Below are 5,676 nucleotides of genomic sequence, written 5' to 3'. Positions count from 1 at the left end.
TCATCGCTCCTCCTCCCTCTCCTCCTCCTCTTCCTCCCTCTCCTCCTCTTCGCTCCTCCTCCTCTTCCTCCCTCTCCTCCTCTTCGCTCCTCCTCCTCTTCCTCCTCCTCTCCCTCCTCCTCCTCCTCTCCCTCCTCCCTCTCCTCCTCCTCCTCCCCCTCCTCCCTCCTCCCTCTCCTCCCCCTCCTCCTCCTCCTCCTCGCTCTTCCTCCCTCTCCCCCTCCCCCCTCCTCCCTCCTCCTCTTCCTCCCTCTCCTCCTCCTCGCTCTTCCTCCCTCTCCTCCTCCTCCTCCTCTTCCTCCCCCTCCTCCCTCCTCCTCCTCCTCCCTCTCCTCCTCCTCCTCCCTCTCCTCCTCCTCTTCCTCCCTCTCCTCCTCCTCCTACTCCTCCTCCTCCCTCTCTCCTCGCTCCTCCTCCTCCTCCTGCTCCTCCTCCTCCTCCTCCCTCCCCCTCCTCCTCCTCCTCCTCCTCCCTCTCCTCCTCCTCCTCATCGCTCCCCCTCCTACCTCCTCCTCCTCCTCTTCCTCCCTCTCCTCCTCCTCCTCCTCCTCCTCCTCCCCCTCCTGCTCCTCCTCCTCCTCCTCCTCCTCCCTCTCCTCCTCCTCTTTCCTCCCTCTCCTCCTCCTCCTCCTCCCTCTCCTCCTCCTCCTCCTCCTCCTCGCTCCTCCTCTTCCTCCTCCTCCCCCCCCTCCTCCTCTCCTCTCCTCCCTCCTCCTCCTCCTCTTCCTCCCCTCTCTCCTCTCCTCCCTCCTCCCCCTCCTCCTCCCTCCCCCTCTTCCTCCCCCTCCTCCTCCTCCTCCCTCCTCCCCCTCCTCCCTCCCCTTCCCCCCCCTCCCCCAGCAGCAGCAGCAGCAGGCTCCGCCCTACGAGGAGGACGGCGAGCTGTCGGACCGGGAGGAGGCGGACGCGGTGGACGGCGGGGAGGGTGGGGGTGGGGGTGGGGGGTTGGGGTGGGGGGGGGGGGCCCCAGCGAGTGCCCGTGCAGTGCGCGCGCCCGCCACGGCGCTGCGCAGCCACCAGGGGGTGGTGATCGCCGCCGACTGGCTGGTGGGCGGCAGGCAGGTGGTGACGGCGTCGTGGGACCCGGGCCGCCAACCTGTACGACGTGGAGACCTCGGAGCTGGTCCACTCGCTGAACCGGTAGGAGGGGGGGGGGGCTTAGCGGGGGGGGGGGGGGGGCTTAGCGGGGAGAGAGGAGAGGGGGGGGGGCGGGGCTTAGGGGGGGGGCGGGGTCTTAGGGTGGGAGGGGGGGCGGTCCTTAGGCACACACACACACACACACACACACCTCAGCTTTAGCGACTGAGGGGGCGGGGCTTAGGCACACACACACACACACACACACACACACACATACACACACGCCTCAGCTTCAGTGAGAGAGGGGCGGGGGCCTACATACACACACACACACACACACACACGCACACGCACACACACACACACACACCTCTCAGCTTTAGCGACTGAGTGGGCGGGGCCTTACACATTCTTAGTAGAATTATTGCTATTAAATTGTTTTTTTTATCTATGAACATGTTTACACCAATACATACCCTCAGATATGTTTCTAACAAATGTATTTATCGTGTGCGTGTGTGCGTGCGTGTGCTGTGCGTGGTGTGTGTGTGTGTGTGTGCGTGTGTGTGTGTGCGCTGTGTGTGTGTGTGTGTGCAGGTCATGACCAGGAGCTGACCCACTGCTGCACCCACCCGTCCCAGCGGCTGTGGTGACGTCGTCCCGCGACACCACCTTCAGACTGTGGGACTTCAGAGACCCCGCCATCCACTCTGTCAACGTGTTCCAGGGCCACACTGAGTAAACACTACTGCTATACATCTATAGAACCACAGCTATAGAACCACGTCTATAGAACCACATCTATACATCTAGAGAACCACGTCTATAGAACCACGTCTATAGAACCACATCTATAGAACCACATCTATAGAACCACGTCTATAGAACCACATCTATAGAACCACATCTATAGAACCACGTCTATAGATCTAGATCTACACACAGAGACCGGCCATCCACTCTGTCAACGTGTTCCAGGGCCACACCGAGTAAACACTACTGCTATACATCTATAGAACCACGTCTAGAGAACCACATCTATAGAACCACATCTATAGAACCACGTCTATAGAACCACATCTATACATCTAGAGAACCACGTCTATAGAACCACATCTATACATCTATAGAACCACGTCTATAGAACCACATCTATACATCTAGATCTACACACACAGACCGGCCATCCACTCTGTCAACGTGTTCCAGGGCCACACCGAGTAAACACTACTGCTATACATCTATAGAACCACGTCTAGAGAACCACATCTATAGAACCACATCTATAGAACCACGTCTATAGAACCACATCTATACATCTAGAGAACCACGTCTATAGAACCACATCTATACATCTATAGAACCACATCTATAGAACCACATCTATAGAACCACAGCTATAGAACCACATCTATACATCTAGAGAACCACGTCTATAGAACCACGTCTATACGTCTAGAGAACCACATCTATAGAACCACATCTATAGAACCACGTCTATACGTCTAGAGAACCACATCTATAGAACCACATCTATAGAACCACAGCTATACATCTATAGAACCACATCTATAGAACCACATCTATACATCTATAGAACCACGTCTATAGAACCACAGCTATAGAACCACGTCTATACATCTAGAGAACCACTTCTAGAGAACCACATCTATAGATCTAGATCTGCACACAGAGACCGGCCATCCACTGTATAGAACCACATCTATACATCTATAGAACCACATCTATACATCTAGATCTACACACACAGACCGGCCATCCACTCTGTCAACGTGTTCCAGGGCCACACCGAGTAAACACTACTGCTATACATCTATAGAACCACGTCTATAGAACCACGTCTATAGAACCACATCTATAGATCTAGATCTACACACAGAGACCGGCCATCCACTGTATATACACTAATACCACTACTAGCTCTAGCTCTATAGAGCTAGATCTACACACAGAGTCCCGCCATCCACACACATGTTCCTGGGATACACCTGGAGTACATACTAATACACATGTACATCTTTATGTATAGATCTATATCTTTATGTATAGATCTTTAGATCTATAGATCTATAGATCTAGATCTTTAGATCTATAGATGTAGATCTTTATGTATAGATCTATAGATGTAGATCTTTATCTATAGATCTATAGATGTAGATCTTTATCTATAGATGTATAGATGTAGATCTTTATCTATAGATGTATAGATGTAGATCTTTATGTATAGATGTATAGATGTAGATCTGTATGTATAGATCTATAGATGTAGATGTGTATGTATAGATGTATAGATGTAGATCTGTATGTATAGATCTATAGATGTAGATCTGTATGTATAGATCTATAGATGTAGATCTGTATGTATAGATGTATAGATGTAGATCTGTATGTATAGATGTATAGATGTAGATCTTTATGTATAGATCTATAGATGTAGATCTTTATGTATAGATCTATAGATGTAGATCTTTATGTATAGATGTATAGATGTAGATCTTTATGTATAGATGTATAGATGTAGATCTGTATGTATAGATGTAGGTCTTTATGTATAGATGTATAGATGTAGATCTGTATGTATAGATGTATAGATGTAGGTCTTTATGTATAGATGTATAGATGTAGATCTGTATGTATAGATGTAGGTCTTTATGTATAGATGTATAGATGTAGATCTGTATGTATAGATGTAGGTCTTTATGTATAGATGTATAGATGTAGATCTGTATGTATAGATGTAGGTCTTTATGTATAGATGTATAGATGTAGATCTGTATGTATAGATGTAGGTCTTTATGTATAGATGTATAGATGTAGATCTTTATGTATAGACGTATAGATGTAGGTCTTTATGTATAGATCTATAGATGTAGATCTGTATGTATAGATGTACACCCTGTCCTGCAGCACGGTGACGTCGGCGGTCTTCACGGCGGGGGACAACGTGGTCTCCGGGAGCGACGACCGCACCGTCAAGGTCTGGGACCTGAAGAACATGCGGTCGCCCATAGCAACCATCCGCACCGACTCAGCCGTCAACAGGTGGGCCCGTCGCTACGAGCAACCACAGTGTTCACGTGTTCATAGCCACTCCCTCTTCCTGTCCTGGTTCATGTGTTCATATCCACTCCCTCTTCCTGTCCTGGTTCATGTGTTCATCTCTTCCTGTCCTGGTTCATGTGTTCATGTCCTCTTCCTGTCCTGGTTCATGTGTTCATCTCTTCCTGTCCTGCTTCATGTGTTCATCTCTTCCTCCTCTGGTCCTGGATCATGTGTTCATCTCTTCCTCTTCCTGTCTCGGTTCATGTCTTCATATCCTCTTCCTGTCCTGGATCATGTGTTCATCTCTTCCTCTTCCTGTCCTGGTTCATGTGTTCATCTCTTCCTCTTCCTGTCTCGGTTCATGTCTTCATATCCTCTTCCTGTACCTGGTTCATGTGTTCATCAGGATCAGTGTGTCGGTGAACCAGAGGGTGATCGCTCTCCCCCACGACAACCGCCAGGTCCGGCTCTTCGACATGTCCGGCGTGCGGCTGGCCAGACTTCCCCGTAGCAACCGACAGGTGGGCTCTCATTGGCTGCCTTACCTCGCCACGGGAAGTGATGCCGTCTTTAAAGCGTGATGTTGTTGTTGACAGTGGAGTCACATGTCGACACCGTCTCACTGTCTTCCTGTGTTCTTCCTCTCTGTTTACATTCTGTCTAATATTCCCTGTCCAGGCTCCTCCTGTGTACTTCCTGTCTGAAGGCGTTCACTTCCTGTGTGCAGGGTCACCGCCGCATGGTGTGCTGCACCACCTGGGGGGAGGACTCCGCCTCCTGCAACCTCTTCAGCTGCGGCTTCGACCGCCAGGCCATCGGCTGGAACATCAACATCCCCGCCCTGCTGCAGGAGAAATAACACACACGTCCCCACAAACCTAGACACACACACACACGTCCCCACAAACCTACACACACACACACACACACACACACGTCCTCACAAACCTACACACACACACACACACACACGTCCTCACAAACCTACACACACACACACTCACACACACACACACACGTCCTCACAAACCTACACACACACACACGTCCCCACAAACCTACACACACACACACACACGTCCTCACAAACCTACACACACGTCCCCACAAACCTACACACACACACGTCCCCCAAACCTACACACACACACACACACATGTCCCCACAAACCTACACACACACACACACACACACACGTCCTCTCAAACCTACACACACACACGTCCCCACAAACCTACACACACACACGTCCCCACAAACCTATACACACACACACGTCCCCTCAAACCTACACACACACACACACGTCCCCACAAACCTACACACACACGTCCCCACAAACCTACACACACCACAGCCGGGGTCTGATCGACCCGACATCTCCTAACCTTTAGGGACAGAGCGAAGGCACTAGCGTCTCTCTCTCCTCTCTCCTCTCTCCTACGTCCATCCTGAACACCTCTGTCTGCTCCTGGTAGTGCAGAGTCTGGCGGTGTGTGTGTGTGTGTGTGTGTGTGTGTGTGTGTGTTAAA

At 50.7% G+C, this 5,676-nt stretch overlaps 1 pseudogene across 1 annotated transcript; it reads left to right on the top strand.

The window, feature by feature from the left end:
• The first annotated feature begins 840 nt into the window (after window positions 1–840).
• On the top strand, window positions 841–5,150 carry LOC311373319 (WD repeat-containing protein 37-like; annotated as a pseudogene). Its single transcript, XR_014684266.1, has 5 exons — window positions 841–1,140; window positions 1,678–1,818; window positions 4,009–4,143; window positions 4,550–4,664; window positions 4,871–5,150. The product of XR_014684266.1 is annotated as a WD repeat-containing protein 37-like (transcript).
• Window positions 5,151–5,676: the final 526 nt, after the last annotated feature.

Source organism: Micromesistius poutassou, assembly GCF_964030765.1.
Source record: "Micromesistius poutassou genome assembly, contig: SCAFFOLD_1601, whole genome shotgun sequence".
NCBI classification, from domain to species: domain Eukaryota; kingdom Metazoa; phylum Chordata; class Actinopteri; order Gadiformes; family Gadidae; genus Micromesistius; species Micromesistius poutassou.
This window is presented reverse-complemented; position numbering and strand designations above follow the sequence as displayed.